Source organism: Pavona decussata, unplaced genomic scaffold (assembly GCF_977016875.1).
Source record: "Pavona decussata unplaced genomic scaffold, jaPavDecu1.1 SCAFFOLD_6, whole genome shotgun sequence".
NCBI classification, from domain to species: Eukaryota; Metazoa; Cnidaria; class Anthozoa; order Scleractinia; family Agariciidae; genus Pavona; species Pavona decussata.
The window spans coordinates 179,065-199,053 of record NW_028145430.1 but is presented as its reverse complement, the minus strand read 5'-3'; the positions used below and the strand labels follow the sequence as shown (position 1 = coordinate 199,053).

At 37.2% G+C, this 19,989-nt stretch overlaps 4 long non-coding RNA genes across 6 annotated transcripts in view; 2 read left to right on the top strand and 2 right to left on the bottom strand.

The window, feature by feature from the left end:
- The window catches only part of LOC146488994 (uncharacterized), a 377,056-nt gene that overhangs the window by 260,846 nt on the left and 96,221 nt on the right, over window positions 1-19,989 (top strand). The gene's annotated exons all lie outside the window — the stretch shown is intronic.
- Window positions 1-19,989, bottom strand: part of LOC146488999 (uncharacterized) — a 360,510-nt gene that overhangs the window by 284,238 nt on the left and 56,283 nt on the right. The gene's annotated exons all lie outside the window — the stretch shown is intronic.
- LOC146489006 (uncharacterized) lies at window positions 1,804-19,393 on the bottom strand. The gene is made up of 4 exons (XR_014863782.1): window positions 19,047-19,393; window positions 18,592-18,690; window positions 8,930-9,444; window positions 1,804-2,862 (listed from the first exon to the last, which is right to left on the bottom strand). It is a non-coding gene; the product is annotated as an uncharacterized LOC146489006 (long non-coding RNA).
- LOC146489007 (uncharacterized) lies at window positions 9,710-12,516 on the top strand. 3 transcript variants are annotated; one of them, XR_014863775.1, is made up of 3 exons: window positions 9,710-9,724; window positions 10,441-10,903; window positions 11,983-12,516. It is a non-coding gene; the product is annotated as an uncharacterized LOC146489007 (long non-coding RNA). The 3 variants fall into 3 exon arrangements; XR_014863777.1 differs by lacking the exon at window positions 9,710-9,724 and having other exon boundaries at window positions 10,073-10,462; window positions 10,529-10,903; XR_014863773.1 differs by lacking the exon at window positions 9,710-9,724 and having other exon boundaries at window positions 10,081-10,903.

Below are 19,989 nucleotides of genomic sequence, written 5' to 3'. Positions count from 1 at the left end.
GTAAGGTTACAGTAACGGTAAATTTCCTCTGTCAATTCAAACATGGTTTTTCGTTTTTGGCACACATTAGTACCTCGAACTGAATTGAGTTGTGAACAAAAACGCTTCAAAGGCGTTCAGAAGACGAAATGAAGCTGGCTAAATTGGAGAGACGTTCTTCTGCTTCTAAAATTTTCAGCTAAGCAAATAAGAATAGATCTTTCTTTGTTAGCGTAATTCCAATCCATTGAAAGCGAAGACGATGACGTTTCACATTTCCATTTTAGTTAATATTCCCGCTTTTCCGGCCCCTGATAAATGGATAAGTGTCAGATTCAAGACTTTCACAGGAATAACCTATAAAAACGAAATTGGTGAACTATTGGAGTCAAATCATATTCCAGATGTGAGGAGTTTGTCTTAATAAAATTTAGTTATTTATTTATTTATTTTTTTATTTTATGTTTGTGTCCAAGAATTTAGCACGATATTGCTTCTTAAGGACACTAAACGTGGATGTGCTTTCGCGGCGATCGTTGGCGACCCGTGGTTTCCCAAATTAACATATGAACATACACCATTGAGCTTTTACAGTCTTCAATCGGGATTTAATGAACGAGGTCATTTTACAGAAGAAAAAAAATTCCCTTCGAGACAAATATTAAAATTTTGTAATTAAAAAGCATCTTTCACAATGGGATTGTGTCATCCAGTGATGTTGCCGGACTAACTATACTAAGATGAAATCTGGAAGGAGCTATCATTCTTTTCTTTTTATCATAACAATGTCACCAAAATGGAAAGTTTACCAATACAAGGAGCAGTGTGAGCGATCCGGGAGATTGTACAATTGTCGTTTCGGAACTGACGCTAGAAGACTCTTTAACACAAAGAGATGGATAATGTGTCCATTATATTAGCACAAATTTTAGACATATTCAACTAATTTGCCATAAATCGGGGATGATTTTATCTTTAATGGAAACGGATGTCATAGATCCTGCCGATATGTTCACAACGTTGGTATAGCAAACGCAGATGTCAGTCATATGACAATTTTCTCCTTGTGGTTTGTGTCGTTCTTTGTGTTTGATTAATTTGTGCTTTTTGTATCGACATCTTGTTAGATTGTTTATTTTAATTTTGTTTGCTTTTTTCTTCATTAGGCTTCAGAAGGGGGACGGTAAAATACCAACCCTCTGATTTATGTGAAATATCAATGGAGCATTTCTAGAAACCGTGTAGTGTTTAAGGGATGCAAACCCATTTTGTATCTTTTAAAGTGTGAAGCCGGAGTACTGAATTAAGATGTCAACTTAAGATTCAATGTATTCTTTGAAATATTCAAGAAGTCAAACGAAATATGTTGTTCTAATAAGCTGATTTTTTTTTTATTTAATATTGATTCATGGGATAAAAATAACACCATTTTTCAAAAGGTGTCTGCGATTTCCGATAACTTGTATAACTTGTATTTCAAATATGAGTGACCAGTAACTAGTTAGGTGAATGCCTCACAAAACTGCGAATAGTTTATTAACCAAGACAAAAACAAACAAAAAAAAAAAAACGACTGAGAGCTTTTTCTTTGTGGGTCAGCGTTACGACTTGTTCTGAAATAGGCTAAAAGCAAAATTTGTGCACTACTGATGTCAAGTCTTATTCCAGATGTGAGGGGTTTGTCTTAAAAAAAAAAATATATATATATATATATATATATATATCATTTATTTTATGTAATTGCCCAAGTATTTAACAGGATATCGCTTCTTAAGTACACTTAACGTGTTTGTCCTTTTGTGGTGATCACTGGCGACCCACGGTTTCCCTGATTAAGATATCAGGAATATACACCATTGAGCTTTCACGGTCTTCAATCGGTATTCCATAAATATGGTCATTTAACATAAGAAAAAAGTCCCCACTGAAAGAATAATTAGACTCCATTAAAAATTGGGTAATTAAACATCATTTTTCAATAAGAGATTGTTTCATCGAGTGATGCTGCCGCATTAAATATCCTGAGTGGAAATCTGGAAGGAATTATCATTCTTTTTTTATAATAACAATTTCACCACAATAAAAAGTTTATAAATGCAGGGAGCAGTGTGAGTAATTCGGCAGATTGTAAAGTAGTCGACGTTTTGTAACGCTAGTAGATTCATCAACACCAAAAATGGATAATACATCCATTATATAAGCACAATAAATTTCACACTCAACCAATGGAAACGGATATTTTATTTCCTGGTTGGCCATTAATGTATAGCGAAAAGAGTGTTGAACCTAGGACACCAGGATACCAGCTGAAACCGTTGCTTTATCTGACGAGGTCCCGTTTACAACCGTATACTGCATTCCATCTGTTATCCCGAACGGATGATACAATTTTGTAATCAGGGTTGAGTGTGATACCCTGTCAAAGGTTTTTGGAAAGTCCACGAAGACTGCTCCAACAAAACAACACGATCGCGATTAAGAGCATGCAGCCATGTCTCCGTTAGTAGTAGTTTGGTGGACTTACCTTTACGAAATCCCCCCTAGAGATGAGTGGCAAGGCATTCATTTTCTCCGAAGACGTTCAATCGATACAAAAGTGTCAAAGAGGAACGAGTCTAGGATCTTTCTATGTATACACAGGAAAGAGAGAGATCGATAGTTTCCTATCTCAAGCTCGTCGTTGTACAGCAAGAGCAGAACCAGTTACGTGGTTTAGAAGTAGAGCCTTGTGCTGCTTGCGGGAAACATTACCACATTTAATATGTAAATTCAGTAGACCCGCAAGAGCCACAAGTAATGGCACGATGGTTCCGAGGGATGGTTCTACGTTTTTTCTGTTCATTGTTGCAACCTTTGGCGTTCCCCAAACTAATATGGCGGGACCTGAGTAGTATACCTTCAGCAAAGACAAGCCTTGTTAGTGCCTTCCCTTGCCTTCCGTATGCCTTCCCTTAATTGATATGCATAAGCCTATGACGTCACCTCGGTAATAAGTGCCTTCCTGCATACTAATAAGCGCCGAGGTTTACTAATGAGCGTCACTCTAGTACAAAGAAAACAATAGACATGCCCAGGCTTGCCCGCTCTATACCCACCCTGATTGGATCTTAAGATTTATATTGTCTGTTTTGAATAAAAAGCGGTTAGATTTCGAAAGCGTCATTCCTTCATTTAACTTAAACTCGCTGGGAAAACTTTTTCCGATTTTTAAAACGTTAGTACCGTTGAAAATGGCTTACTTTGACCTAAACGCTATCAAAAATGCAATGATTACTTCTTCATGGAACTCCCTCATAAAAGCATGGTACGATGTAGAAAGGGTGTCTCAAGAAATTTCTACCCTGATTCTGTCTCCCGAACGTAATCTGGAAGCTGTTACTGAAGGTTTAAAGCGATGGAAGGAACACGCTGGACTTTTAAGCTGGAATCTAACCGTTCATTCATTATTACTGCACGACGATGCACGCAGTAGCCGCCTGTTTAGCACAGCTGTGTGTTGCTGGAAGGCGGTCCAACTTCTGGTCGTTCAATTCGAGAAATTGTTATTTAATCAGAAAGAGAAAGGCGTGGAAGATACAGTGTGGTTGCAAATTCAAGGTTTGGTGAAGAAATTTGGAGTCCTTCTGCTTAAAAGATTCACAAGAGAGCAATGTGGCCTAGATGATTTCTCACTTGAGAGGAAAGGACCTGGTGATAATGACCCCGGCGAGAAATGTTTTACAAGAGCTGGTATCCCCTATCCAAGCAAGAAAACAAGAAGAGCCACAAAAAGTCGCCATTGCTCCAAAATGCGAACCCCTTTCAAAGACGCTCTCAGCGAATTCTTTGCCGAACAAAGAAACCCTTCGAAACTAACCATCGAGATTCCCAAGACAAGTTCACGACCAAAACTGCAAAGACAAAATGGGGTTATAGAGCAGTGATGAGGATGCGTTTTACTTGATTCGTGATACTCATGCTGACAGTTTTCTTGAAAAACAATTTGATTTTATATCAGTGTTAAGCTCATTTTCTGAGTCCTAATAAACCGTTGATGCGTAAATCTATCTTTGTGTGTCTTTCTTTCTCCTATCTATCTCGAGGAAATGAAAAACTATTAAAGTCACGCACCGTTAGTCAGTTAATTATGCGGGTTCACGAACCTAAAGTTGCATAAAAATTAGTTCAGATCTGCTGAAAAACCCCAAGGGAGTATCTTGACGCATTAGTTTATAATCAATTTCATATAACTTAACAAGGATCGATGGAAACACGCGACTTTTAATTGTTAGCAATAGAACCAGACAAGAGATACCGTTTTAAAAACTTTATTAAAAAACAATGACAAAAAGAGTCAAATACACAGCGATTTGAAAGGAAAAGGAATGAAAATGAATCATTTGACTGACTATTACAAATCCGTTTTTGTTTTTCGCTTCATTTCGAGAAATAATAAATATTCCTTCCGTGTCTACACAATTTTCCTACGGCCTCTAAGCCAAGAGTTCGACTTTCTTTGTTTCTTGCGGTTTGCCTTGTTCTTTGAAGTCGGTCTTTTAGTTTTTGCTTTAAAAGAGGCCTCATTTCTCCGCTGTCTTGACTGTTCGTACACCGTTTCTTGTGTCTTTACTGGATTGTGATAGTGATTTTTTCCGGAATCATCCGCTTCACTTTCGTAAACTACGTCTTTAACTTTAGGTTGCAGTTTCGCTTCTTGTAAATACTGTCTTCGCTGTGTGTGCTCTAACTGATGAACATCCGCGAGATGGTTAGCTAATCTGACAGGGTACTTCGCCCCGCAAGATGGAATCGGACAGTTTCTGCAAACTCTCTTGTAAACCATGTTGACAGTTTGGTGACTGAACACAAATGACATCTTTTTCGCAAATAGTCAGGTCATATAGAGTGTCAGAGGGGCCAAACACAGACCAGAAAGGCCATAACCAGGCCAAACACAGGCCTGAAAGGCCATAACCAGGCCTGAAAGGCCAAAACTACGCCAAAAGGGATAAAAGGAGACAAACGGGCCATTTCTAGTCATGTGTCTTTATTTTTCTCAGACACACGCGTGGGTGTCGCGCGTCGCTAGTCACGCAACAGCTCTCAACTTTGGAATCATCATCTTTATTTAAAAGTGTCATCACAAATAACAGTGTCTAATTAAAAAGTTTTGATCTTGCTTTGGTAATTTGTATTTCAAATTTCAGATTTTTTTATTTATTGTACAAGTTTACTATTATTGTTATTATTTTCAAGTCATCAATAAACACACTTAAAGTTTGGTTGTTTACAGTTTTTATTGAAATGCAACAATACAAAGGTCCAGGAAACATTAAAAAAAAATTCCATAACATTCATAGTAGGTTTAGTCTTGATCTTGTGGAATGGGCTGCTTTTCATACAATCGATTGAGTAAGAATTTCCGCTTATCGATAGCAAGTTCCGTCGATTCCAACCAATCAAATCCTTCTGTGTCTTTAAGCTCTTTTTGTGTTTCCATCACTTTTTTGAAGGTGGGATCTTTTTTCATTGCACGCATCCACTGTAGATTCTCTAAGAGTACTTTTCTCAGCTCTTTTCTGTAAACAGGAACGAGAGCGTTCACGGCTTTACTACGAGCCACATTTTCTGAATCTCCGTTTTCTTAGTATTGATTGATTAAAGCTTCAAGCTGGGTCTTGTGGCGTTGCTCAGCTTCATCAAAAACGCGTGACCACGGCTCTAAGTTTTCTGTTTCTTCTTCTTGGGAAGACTCCGTTCCTTGACTAGAAACTTCGCTTTCTTGGGAGAAATCGCTTTCTTCACTGTCTTCATAATTTCCAGCACCTTGTTGCAGGTATAAGGTATAGTTTGTGCTCGTCATCTTTGGTTTGAACCGCACGCGTTCTGACAGGAAACTAAACTTCAGAAAGTAACGCGTCTGTTTTATAGAAAATTGGTGAAGGCGGGGTTACTAAGCGTTCTCCGTCATAAATAAAAGAAGACCAGAAAGGCCATAACCAGGCTAAACACAGGCCTGGAAGGCCATAACCAGGCCTGAAAGGTCAAAACCCCGCCAAAAGGGACAAAAGGAGACAAACGGGCCATTTCTAGTTGTGTGTCTTTATTTTTTCTCAGACACACACGTGGGTGTCGCGCGTCGCTAGTCACGCAACAGCTCTCAACTTTGAAATCATCATCTTTATTTAAAAGTGTCATCACAACTAACAGTGTCTAATTAAAAAGTTTTGATCTTGCTTTAGTAATTTGTATTTCAAATTTTTTATTTATTTTTTTTTTATTTTTTGTACAAGTTTACTATTATTATTATTATTATTTTCAAGTCATCAATCAACACACTTAAAGTTTGATTGTTTACAGACACACGCAACATCACTCGAGATAGCGCGCGAGTACCTTCCGAAAGTTTTTTTTTCTTATCGAAATTAAAATCTTTGATAAAATACTAGTTTAGTTAATAATTCTCGATAAAGGAAATCTCGAATCTCCCAAACACTTTTCAGAATACAATATGTCTTTCTCCATTCTCATTCTGCTAGCTATTCTATGCAGTACAAATGCTTGCCTGGAGAAGTGTCACTGCCTCGAATATTTAAAGGTTATCGACTGCACAAACGTTGGTTGGTCATCCATACCAGATTCACAGACAAGGATTGAGAACTACACTTCAATTCTACTGCGAGATAACAATTTACGTCGCATTAATATCTCCGCTCTGTTAGAACTATTACCACAACTAATTACTGTGGATCTTCGAGCTAACGACCCGGATTTGTGTGATGACATACAAGATTTTTACAGCCCCAAGCCGATTACAATAATCGCCGATTGTAATTATACCAGCACCACCGCAAAGATTACTACAACCCTCTTTTCAACAAAGCCGCCCACCCATCACCAAAATCATCTGACTTATACTTCAAGTACTGGAAGAAATCAAACCCCGAATACTTCAGATCACAAACAGATCATGAAAATGGGAGCTTATGATCGCGCAATACCGTACATCTACTCACTAATCGCTACGTTACTGTTTATACCAGCGAGTATAATTTTACTTAGATCAATCAACAGTTACCACAGCATGTGGAAACTGAATTATCACCACTTCAAATATACATTGGAGACACAGAAAGTGTACATGAAGTGGCTTTTGCACGCTCGACGGAGTTGTAAAGAGCGCTAAGATAGAAGTTTTGTTTCGAAGACTGTGATATGAAGAACACAAAGACACTGCCTTTTTATTCCATTGTTTTGTTTTATTGACACAAACCTTAATTACTTTCATATGTGATTGCATAAACCCCAGGAGTGATCCACAACTTATCTCTCCTTACAATGCAAAAATACTGTCCTATAGATGCTTACCACAGAATACATATATGGGCATATAAACAACGAGCCGATTTAACCTGCTACGATTTCCAACCGAAACAAATTTCATTTTACGGTCTGTTTGGCTTGAGTGGTTCGTGTGGAGCTCTTAAAACATGTATGAAATCCCTTTACCAACTGCGAGAAATTTTCAACGGAGTTAACGTTTCGAATGTAAATAAACAAAGTTGAAAGACTTATACGCAAGATCTCGACGCGCGCATACGGGAAAACACAAAGCTTAAACGTGGCGTTATTGGCGTCTTTGGCGATTTTGGCGGTCGTTTCGTATGAAATTAGCGATAAAATTAGTTTTGCAAATAATTTCAGTTTTATATGCTAAACATGCCGTGTTTCTGTAAAGTTACGGGCGCAAAACTGGAGAAATGACACGATCAACGAAAGCGCGCTTTTATTCACACTGGCCATACAAATATTAAAGTGTATATGACACAAAATCTTTTTTTAGCTTATTAGGAAGAGCTTTCAAAATGATGAAGAATGGCATTTATTTTATTGCGATAGCATTCTTGGTTGCCGAGTTATTCAAGATTTAGGCTTATGCAAATTAGACAACTTGTGACGTCACAAGACTGACACAAAATGAAGGGAAATCACAAAAAATCGAATATCTCTTAAGCCTTTTTCTGTATAGAACTGAAACTTTGTAGAGTTGTTATACTCATCACAAAGTGTCATGATATGATCCACTATGACATTTCCATGGCAACACAATGGGCTCCAGGCCCTCACCATCCAAAGGATAAAAGAAGAGTTTCCCTTCCCAAGAAGCGCTTCTTGCTCTTGATGTTTATTCAGTGGGGGTGAGGGAATATGGACATTACGCAGCACAAGTATAAGAAATTCTGTTTGACTGTGGAGCAATAAATAAGGCATTTGTCATTTTGGGAAGGTAGAGGTCTGGTAACGAGTACGTTGCTATGGTGACATCATAGCCACTATCACAATGTGTAGTTCTGTCAGCACATCAACCCTGCAAAATTTCAACCCTGTAGATGTAGTATTTGCGTAGATATTCTAAATTTTGTGATTTCCTTTCATTTTGTGTCAGTCTTGTGACGTCACAAGTTGTCTAATTTGCATAAACCTAAATCTTGAATAACTCGGCAACCAAGAATGCTATCGCAATAAAACAAATGCCATTCTTCATCATTTTGAAAGCTCTTCCTAATAAGCTAATAAAAGATTTTGTGTCATATACACTTTAAGATCCAATCAGGGTGGGTATAGAGCGGGCAAGCCTGGGCATGTCTATTGTTTCCTTTGTACTAGAGTGACGCTAATTAGTAAACCTCGGCGCTTATTAGTATGCAGGAAGGCACTTATTAGTATGGAGGAAGACACTTATTAGTATGGAGGAACGCATTTTTTCAAGAGCGGGCAAGCCTGGGCATGTCTATTGTTTTCTTTGTACTAGAGTGACACTCATTACTAAACCTAATCCAAATTAGTGTGCAGGAAGACACTTCTTTCCGAGGTGACGTCATAGGCTTATGCATATCAATCAAGGGAAGGCATACGGAAGGCAAGGGAAGGAACTAACAAGGCTTATCTTTGCTGAAGGTATACTACTGACCTGCTACACAAAGTAGACGCAAATGATAAAAATATTAGGACCCTCCCGGAGTTCGCGTTGCAGTGATTGCTCTCTGTGACTCTCAGCGATTCTCTCGATTTGCTGCAGGTGACTGTATCCTCCACTAAGCGAGAGACAAGTGAAAAAATGAGAAAATTGTCGGAGCTCTTGAAGCCGTGGCCATTCGCCATCGCGCACAAAACGACCAGTATTACCAGAAAAAAAAAAAAAAAAAAAACTATAACATTGACGAACTCCATGGCGCACGAGGTCTTTGATTGCCGCGTTGACCCTAGCAATGGGCTCACAACGCAGATATGACAAACCCAGATGGCGGGGATATGATCATTCTCTACTTGCAGTTTGTTTATTGCAGTGTGTGTTCACTTGCGTTCCTTCCTTAAGTATAGTTTAAATTTGTTTGCTGTTTTCCTTATTAGGCTTCTCAGGATCAATGAGATCCCAACCTGCAGACGTTAAAGCTTTGTCTCGATCTGATTGATGAACTTTCTCACCTGAAATAACAACGGAACATGTCTCGAAACCGTGCACTGCGTAAAGATTGCAAGCTTATTCTAATCTTCTAAGATGTGTAGCCGAAGCAATGAATGAAGATTCCAAGTTAAGATTCCATGTAGCAATAGAATTATTCTAGAAGTCAAACCAAATGCTTTTCTCTTGAGTTGTATTGAGTATTTCAGATTCGTGCTAAAAAGAAAAACTGACGCCGTTTTCAAAACATGTCTGCGATTTCCTATAATAGATGGAAAATTGCATTTCAAATCTGAATGACTCGTTATTTTAGTGCATGCCTCGCTAAAATGAGTATACTTCAGGAACTAATGCAAAACAAAACATCGCCGATATACTTTTTCTGCTGTCACGTTATTTCGAGAACATTCAAAGTTTTATTTAAGCCAATCCATTCAAAGCTGCCTGACATAAAATGTTAAGGTTTGATTATTTCCCCAAAGGGCAGCTATTGGAGTTTAGGCATTTTCCCCGAAGTAACTTGAGATTTCTGGTCAACCAAGCACATTTTTGAAAAAAAAAAAATAAATAAATAAAATAAATAAACTATAGCAATGGTTAAGCAATTATCTTGCCCTTTTAGTGAAATTTAACAACTCGGAAGCCATTTCAATATATGTTGTCGATTAGCCATAACCTTACTGCAGAGGATCGGCCGCAAACAACCAATAAGTGGTGGATGAGGAATGGGTCGTTTTCAAAAACGGATCGTTAAAACTGGAACTGCTTGGAAAAGTATTAAAAACAAATCTCTTTTACGGCTCTGCATATTATTAAGCCATTTCTTAAACACCATTTAGCATCTGTTAAATAATAGCTGAGATTTATATACTGCACATATGGCATAGTCTTATGACGGTTTACAATTCTGCTTTGGGGTGATTTCGGCGCAGTGGCGTATTCGGCCGCAAACACGTACTGATGCGTGAAGCGTATTACTGTGAAAGAATGGACATGGACCTTGAACATGGACGTGTTAGCCGTTGACCTCCTCCTCCCCAGGTAAATTAGAAAACTGAGCCTATTACTCTCTTCATTTCTTTTTTTTTTTTTATATTGGGTGACAAGAATGTAGCATATCAGAAGCGGCGAGGTAAAGGGAACTACTTGGATGGCTAAGCTTGGCTAGGTCAATAATTACATTCACACGTCAAGAACAACTTCGGAACCTGAGCTGCCCGCAATTAACTAAACTGCTTTGCAAGTTTTTCAAAGTAACACTCAAGAATGGATTCAAAGCGTCTCTTCATCTTGTTGACTTTATTGCTCCTTGTGATATGCGTTCTAATGAACCATGGGGAGGCATTTGTAGTGCGGCTGCCAAGAAGAAGGAGACGAAGATGTTTCAAAAGGCTGAAAGGGTGTTCAAGGAGAAGGAGTAAGAGAGAAACAAAGGCAGATGTCATCAAGCCTTTACATATTAACGATGTGTGGACAATCGTGGTAAGTGTTCAGTTTTCTAAGTCCCAAAACCTTTTCTAAATCATTATATGCGCTTCCAAAATCACCGCAAGAGCACGTACAGAAACAAACGAAAGGGAATATCATTAGAAGGAAGAATTTCAAAACTTTATTCTCAATTTCCTTTACACATGTGGATAAATGCTCGTTGTCATTTGTAACTTGTTATCTTTGTATTGATAGAGCGATTAACAATATGCTTACAGAAAAAGGCGAGCGTCAACTCATGTCGCTCATCTTTTCAAAAAGCCTGAATGGTCGACGAATTTCGAATTGAACAGCGTTTCGATCATTGGTGTAGATCCATTTGAGTTTTTCCTAACACGGGAAATTGACGCATGTCTTTCAGAAAGCGAAACTAGGCCGGCTTACGTTTCTTAATTTATTGGAGTACTTAAATCGGAACAGATCAAACTGTGTTAGTGTTCTATGAATCCCTTTTAAAGACCTGAAAGGGATCTTGCAAAACCGAGGATGACGTATAAAATTAAAACTCGCTTCGACGCAAATATTAACCTGTATTTAGAATTTCTTGATGAAACACATCTTCCACAGTCGAATTGTGTCATAAAGTGATGTGGCAGGATGAGCTATCCTCTTTGTTTTTTTTTTTTTGTGTGTCTTTTTTGTTTGGTTTTTTTGTTTTTGTTTTTGTTTTTTTTTTTTTGTTTTTGTTTTTTTATAGAAATGTCACTAAAAAATTAATACAGGGGGAAATGTAGGCAGAAGATAAATGTAGGATGTAATAAATGTAATAAATGTAGAAGAAAAATGTAGGCAGAAGATTCGTTAACACCAAAGATGGATAATATTCAGTTAGCACCACAAGTTTCAAACACAATGAAGTGAACTGCTCGAAGACGGTATTTTTTTTTTCAAACGGATATCGTAGGCCCTTGCAATGGGATCACAACGCTGATATGATAGACGCAGATGACAGTAATATGATTATTTTGTACTTGTTGTTTGCCCATTTCAGTGTGCGCTCAGAACATGGTTTTCTTACATGCTACTCTTGTTGGATTGCTGATTTTAATTTCATTTGCTGTTTTCCTTATTAGGCTTCTGAGGAAGAATAAGATGCCAACCTTCAGACGTTGAAGCCTGGTTTCTCTCTGATTTATGAACTGATTTATCTTTTTTTTTTTTTAACAAAATTAGACTATTTTCAAAGAGTGTTTCAAACATACAATTACCTAGCTTAATTACTTACAATGACGCTGTAAACACTATTATCTAACTGTTATGAGCTAATTTATTAAGGGAGCATCAAGGGATCATTTTTGATAATCCTGTACCTAGTAAAAAGTATTTTTTTTAAGGGGTTAAGCCGGATCAATGAATTGAAATGCCAATTTAAGATTCCATGTATTCCTATAATTAATCGAGAAGTCAAAACAAATGCATTGTTCTAATAAAATGAGTTTAATTGTGAACAAACTCTGCAGTCAGTATGTCAACAGCACCTCGATTTTAAGAACTACCTTTAGTTTTTCCAACATAAGACCACATGTTACACAAAACACGATGCTATCAGCATTTCTCTACGCATATGCAAGGAATTTATCATCAATAGTAAAAACCTTTGTAATGTGTTTGCTTTGTTACGATCGCTTTTGTTTTGTTTCGGCAGTAATCTGGAGTAAACTTCCTACAGATGACCGGCTTTGCGGTAAAGTTTACTTTGATTATGTATATTTTTTTAAAAGAAGCTTACTTCCAAATTATTTTCGTGATATGTTTACTCTTGCAAGTCAGATACATTCTTATAATACAAGAAATTCCAACCTTTCTATATACCTTATTGTCGAGCTAATCTTCGAAATTCTCAATTCGGTTTCAAGGTCCTACGTTTTTCAACTCGCTAAGTCGTGAAATTCAAAACAGTGAAAGTATCAGTTTGTTTGGCAAAAGACTTAAAAAATTCCTTCTTTAAATTAAACTCTTTGTTGAGCTACACACCTTTTCTTTTTTTTTTTTTTCTTTCTTTTTTTTTTTTCTTCTATAAAAAAAAATTAATTGGAATTTTCATTCAGTACCCTTAACTTCTATGGTTTATCCTATAGTTCCAGGAAGCCTATAGTTAATAAGCCCCAGGCTTCTATAAAGGCTTCCTAGCCTTTAACACATTTCCTCTTGTAAATAGTTTAGTAGGAATATTTTGTATCATTTTTAATGTATTTATGTTGTGTTTTTTAATTAATGGCAAAATAAATGAATTGTATTGATTATACAGTCCATCGGCCTTATTTGCGTTTTAAAAAATGTCAAAAGGGGATTGTGTAATGTGCGACAGAAAATCGCGAGTGTCTTATTTTGAAATTACAGAACCATAAGAGATTAAGTGGTTTCTCAACAACTGTCCCTAAAAAGACGGAGGCAAAAAAAACTTGAAATCCAAGGATAAATTGTGAAGAATACAGAAGGTAGCCCCTTTAAGGACACAAATCCACTGGGAAGACATTTTATCACGTTAATTTCTTGTTTTGCTGAAAATTGAAAACTTCCTGCCTTATTGGTCCTTGTTTGTTACGTAATTTCGTTGCTTATTGGCATAAAATTTGTTTTTCTTTGGACGAACGCTTATTGACATGAATCTCAACCCCATAAGAAATGGTCGTGGAGAGAAATATTTTCCAAAAAGGCAGAAAGCGCGTGTAGTATTTCTTGTTCTTGGTAGCTAATAGAAAAGTAGTTGATGTGCCCATCAAAATACATAAACATGACAATGGCACCTAACGGCTGACCGTCTCCGTAGAATACCCGTGCGGAATACCTTAATCACCTCAGAAATACAAAATATATCTCCTGGCTCCTTAAGAGCGGCAATCCAGAAATTTCGCCTGGTTGGTTTAACTGTTATGTACTTTGACGTATCGTGTGGACGCCGTGAAAACCGATGTGAGAGCGGCCAAACCAACTTTGTCGCCGTTCGCCTAAATTAAAAAAATCTACTCGAACTCGAAGTAATTTTTTTTTCTTCTAGAAATACTCATCTAGACCTATGTCCTGGCAAATTTTGGGAATTTTCGATTGCATTTTGCATACCTCCAGGCGAAATGTCTAGATTGGCGCTCTTAAGGAGCCAGGAAAAGCTTTTTTTTTTCTACGAAATTTTCAAGATTTCAGTTTTTGACGTAACGATAAGTCTTAAGGCCATGCACATCATAATGGTACATATATAATATGTTTAAGTTGAAAAGATGCACTGCTATATTCATCCGTCACCAATATTATTGCAGCTGTCATCAATTTACAAACACCATGGTAATCACATGGAAAAGGAGGTAAGGACGCAAACTTTTGTTGCATAATCCATCTATTAACGCATTTCTTACTAAGTGCTCCTGTAGTTTTCTTTATCGCTCTTCGCCTTTGATCTTATTTAAATTTCAAGCTTATGTCAACAAATTTTCAGACAATCAGCATCGACTTCCGGCAAACGTTTTGATGCGTTGGGACTCCCTGTTTGAGGATGGGTCATCTTTTTTTTTTTTTTTTTTTTGAGAGGTCAAAAAACTGGAATCGATTAAAAGTATCGGTCACAGATCTGTATTTATTAAAACATAAGTCAACACTATTTGGTATTAATATTATGAAGCTATTGTTCTCATAAACTGGCTTTTTTTATTTATTTGCTATTTCTGATTTATGCTAGGAGAAAGAAGCGAGTTTTCAAAAGGTGTCTCATCGGATAACTTCCATAACTTGTACTTCAGATATGAGTGACCCGTTAGTTTAGTGATTGCCTCACGAAAGTGCAAATATTTCAGGAACCCAGACTGACAAAAAAAAAAAAAAACATTGATGACATACTGTTTTAGCTAAGAAGTTATTTTAAGAGCATGTTAAGTTTCACTGAAGCCAATGCATTCAAACCCGTTTGACTAAAAGTATTGAGAGTATCCATGAAATCTAGACGAGTCTTCCCCAAAGGAATAACAACAACAGCACTGCCAAATAACGGTAGAGTATCCATATCGAGCGCAGTAAAGGTAAAAGATAAAAATACTTAAAGGCTATGGACAACACATGAAGTTTGTTCTCAAATTGACGAACTCAACACTGTGAAACAAACGCTGAAATATTTGGCCGGAAACGGTAAATGGAATTGATTTCACCGCAAAAGTTGAAATTGATTTTGTACCGAAATAGCTTTTTTCTTAATAAAAACGTTTGTAGTTTAGGCATTTTGCCTGAAATAAGTTGAGATTCCTTGTCAACCAAGTATATTTTAAAACAGAAATTAGAGCTATTATTAAGGAAATAGCTTGATGTCTTAGAGTAATTCGTCGATTCGGGGGCCATTTTAATTCTATTTTGACGATTTGCCGACAACCTCACGCGACACTATTTTCACTTATTACTTCTTTTTTTAGGGTTATCATTTTTGAAGAAAAGATCGCTGGGTTAGGGGGAAGGAGGTTGCTCACATTACAGACTATCAAGAAGAATGATGACGACTCATTTTCTATGTACCCGAAACGTTAGGAAACGGGCCAGGATCACTTGATGGATAATTTGGAGACTCTGCTCCATAACCAAAAAGGGGTATTTTGCCCCCGCATGTGTAAGTCAACTTACTATCCACAGTAAAAACGGATGCAATGAGCGTCAGTGTTCTGCTATGTGAGTGGAACGAGTTTGCATTTTTTTTTTTTTTTTTGTGGGGGAGGAAGGGGGGGGGGGGGGTCGGGAATTTTATCATGCTAGCCACGTTTCATTATTTTCGCGATAAAAGACCGTGAACTTTCTGTTTTCAAAAGTCAATAGCATATGTAGAGGTCTTCAAGTGGTGTTTCAAGAATTGTGTTAACAAAGACAGGATCAAAAAGACATGGAAGGCAAGGAGAGATTGGGGAAGGACGCAGAAGATGATGATGATGATGTTGATGATGATGATGATGATGATGATGATGATAAACTTTATTTCAGAGTCAAGTCTTCTAGCTGGCCATGTAAGGCCTACTAATAGGGGACACTAAATTAAAATACTATGAACACTAACTAATTGGTACAAAAAAAACAAAAAAACAATAGAAATAAAAACAAATATTTGCAAAAGATAAAATTTAAAATGCCAATAAAACGTAGTCTGATTTATCTTATAAAATAATACCTACCAATAAACGGGTGTCCTTTTGTCTAAAAAAGTGTCATTTATGTACAACATAGAAGGCAGTTATTGCAGCCCTCTGTGATCACTTGTCCAAGATCTACCTTACAAATCTTCTTTTTAAAGCTGTAGATTGATTCTCCATTTTATACATCCTTGCTCAATTTAGACAATATTACTGGACCCACATATCTTAGACTATGTATCCCGTACGTTGTTGTGTTGTGTCAAGGAATAAAAAAGTCACCAGAATTTCTGAGCCTATAGCTAAGATTATCGAACTTTTAAAAACGTCCTTTACATACAGGGCACATATCTTACTTAGCCTTGTACATGATTGTAGCTATATCCTGTAATCGGCGACAGCCTAGTGTTGTGAGTTTAGCTTTTCTCAAGAGCTCATCTTATGAACTTCTCGTATTACAGTAGACGGCTCTTAACGCTCGCTCTTGTACTCGCTCCATCTTTCAGCTATCCGACGCCCGACAAAAGTGCCACACTGAAGGCAGGAGGTAATAGAAATGGACGGTTTTTTTTTTTTTTTTTTTTTTTAACAAAATATCCATAAAAAAAGGGGGAAAAAACGTTTTATCAGACAGTAAGCAGATGTTGATTACTTTTAAAGAAAAAGGCTTCTTCGAATGATTTTTATGCATTTCTACCCCGATAATACTACATAATTGGATCTAGTTGAACGATCACTCAGTATCTAAGGTGAGAGCAATTAATATCTTGTCATAGTCTACAATAAGGGGGGTCGTGTGGGACTTTCAGCAGTTGAAAGGAATTTTAGAAACTCTCAGTGGGGAATGAAATACGAACTTGATGTTAGTATTCAATGAAAAAGGACTAAGTCAGTCATTTTTATTTGTTTTATCCCTTCCGAGGTCCATTTTAAAATAAGAAACCAAGAATTTGAACCACAAGTGCTCACCGTGAACAAACTCCATCGCTGTACACTTTAAATCAAACTAAACACGTGCATACTTTTTTTTCAACTATCCATTAACATTTTTTCTGCATAAGGAATATTACTTATACTTGAAGAAAATAGGCATTCATAGGTAATTCAGTTGGCTGACTATATATTTCCTGGCACGACACCCGCATTATCTTGTGAAATTGACACTGAGTTAATTATATACTTGCACAGCAATATCATAAAGGTCAAGGGAATAATCATTTAATTAGAATCATTTCTGTTATACTATTTATCGTTGGCGACAACCATTGTTCATTTTTTTGTTGCTTGATTGATTGGGAAAATTGCATAAGTAATTACACGTGCAGTGTTTTGTTTTGTTTTGTTTTGTTTTAAAACCTTTTGTGTAATAATCAACATTGATATTCAGTCTCTGTGAATTTTCTATCTAAAACGTTACAGCCGCATGTGATTTTGAGAGACGTAAACAAATTTTGTGTGCAAAACAATTAGAGGGTGTACATGTTCCGGTACGAGTTAACATGAAACCAGTGCAAAATTTCATACATGGCCGAGTCATACCGGTGCGAGTTCACGGTATGAAATCAGTTTTCACTTGTGAATTCCCCCTCCCCCCTTCCTCCACTTATTTGCAAAGTTTCTGAGTGCAATGACAACTCCACGGAATCAACATGCTACAAAATATAATAACTGATTGTCAATGAAACTGCCAGTAAAGTCTGAAGACTGGAATCCTATCGCTGTAAAGAGAAAGGAACTTGGACGATCAAATATTCAAAAAAATTGACGTAGAATCGAAGTTGGATAAAATAAGATCAAGAGAAAAAAAATCACATCTTAAGAGAACCGTGTAAATTGAACACTTCAAAATAAAGCATCGTCCTTCAAATAAACGAAAAAACAAAGTCTCCACGCTTTAACCTCTGTCCCCTGGCTTCTTGTGTGAACTTTAAAATATGGAGCAATCGTTTGGTAAAATAGTATGGCTTTGAGTCTATATCCTATTTTAAATCTTTGGTCGATAGCATCTCGTAGTCCACATCGACCACAATACGTGTGGTGTTTGGTGTTAGTGCTACTTGTAAAGATAACGTTTTCTTTAATTCATTCAGATGGATTCTAAAGAAATGAAAAAAACGTTTTTGGCCAAATAACTGACAGCTGTCGTATTTCACACGAAATGTTTGTACCGTTTCCATTTTTCCTACTTTCCACGATTCAAAGCTTCGCCAGTTATTGTAATTTCCGTTGTTTTGTTTTTCGGATGAAAAACGTAACCCATTTAACCCGTTATTCACAGAACAACGAGAGTTGTTCGCAAAAGTAAAGTTCTTACCGCTCGCATTCGCGCGAAAACGGAACAAACTAGTTCAGTTCTTCACAGTTAAATCTGAACGAAACCCGCCACCACAAAATGACCTGAAGTAGCAAAGACCGTTGTGCTTAGGAGCGTCGAACACACCACCGGGATTATTTATGACGCGTAAACGTAAGGTAATTTTGTTGGGCGTCATCGTGGAGTGATAGAGAACTTGCAAGAATATGTACCTAGAAAAAGACCTTTCCTTTTCTGAAAAAAAAAAAAAAAAAAAATGAAAATAGATCACTCACCTGAACTCCTTTTGGTGTCTGTTCAGTTGTGTCTTGCGTGGATGTTATGTCGATTCAAAGGACTTGAAGCGATTCCACAGGTTTTAAGCTCCACTGCAACTATTAACATCACATAGATAGCTGAGATAGCACAGTCTCATGGGAGAGGAGAAATTAACGCTACGGTAAAATTACTGTACGCCACAGTAAATGTTCCCACGGGTATGTGCTACCAAAAAGGGCACAGACCAGATTAGTGTGGTGATAACATCAACTGTACCCTTGGGAATGTGTTATCAAAACGTGCACAGAATAGATACTAGGTGGGTATAGGCTACCTAAAAGAGTAGAGAGCAGATTGGTGCGATGATCAAATCACTTTCTCTTGCACATTAGCAAAGATATTCAGGTACACTCAAAGCGATTAATGCTCTAACAAGAGTTTTTCTTGCCAAAACTGGTGTAATTTGCTTTACCTCAACAAACCCATCCATGAGGCAAACCAAACGAAGACACATCCTAGTACAAAGCCTTTTTGACGGCTGTCTTCTCAGGACCGTGTGGGAGGCTTCACATCATTGGTGCCACAGACTGCATGTCGTCATGAAAATAAAGAAAGAAATGCTTCTAGCAAACTCTTTCGACCTTTATGTGCCACACAGTCATTATGGTGAACACATACCATTGGTTTCCAGGAGTCAGTATTAATATGGCCAGTGATTCTTGAAAGCGTTATCAAGGATACGGAGGTCGATTGATGTCCAATACTCTATGATACTCCATGACATTTTCTCACGCCCTTTCGTGTCTGCGGGATAAGTACTTGTTCATGACGGGTTTTTTTTAATGAACTTTTTATTCATCACAGCATTGGACATATTTTGCCAGAATAAAGTGTCTAATTGCAGATGAAGTCATTTCAGGCTCCCTTCATCCAGGCATGAGATGATGAAGAAAGTTTTCTGATGGATGACGTGCGCCTTCTTCTTCCATAAAATTGTTGAAAAAAGATTTAAAAGATATCAAGGAAACGAAGATTGATTGATGTCCAATAATCCATGACATTTTCCCATGCCCTTTCGTGTCGGCGGAATAAATTGCTCAAACGGTTTTTTTTTTTTTTTTTTTTTTTTTTTTTTTTAACCATCTTTTTAATCATCACAGCATTCGGCATATTTTGCCAGAATAAAGTGTTAAATTGCAGATGAACTGATTTCTGGCTCCCTTCATTCAGGCATGAGATGATAAATAATTTCTTTACGTCTTAATGTCTTGATGGCGTACGCCTTGATCTTCTATAAAATTGTTGCAACAAGACGTATAGAAACGAAAATTAAAAGTAACGTTGTTCAACGTTTCGATGTATCAAACATTATTACCACGAATGAAGAAAAGGTTTAATGTCATTCGATGGCAGGA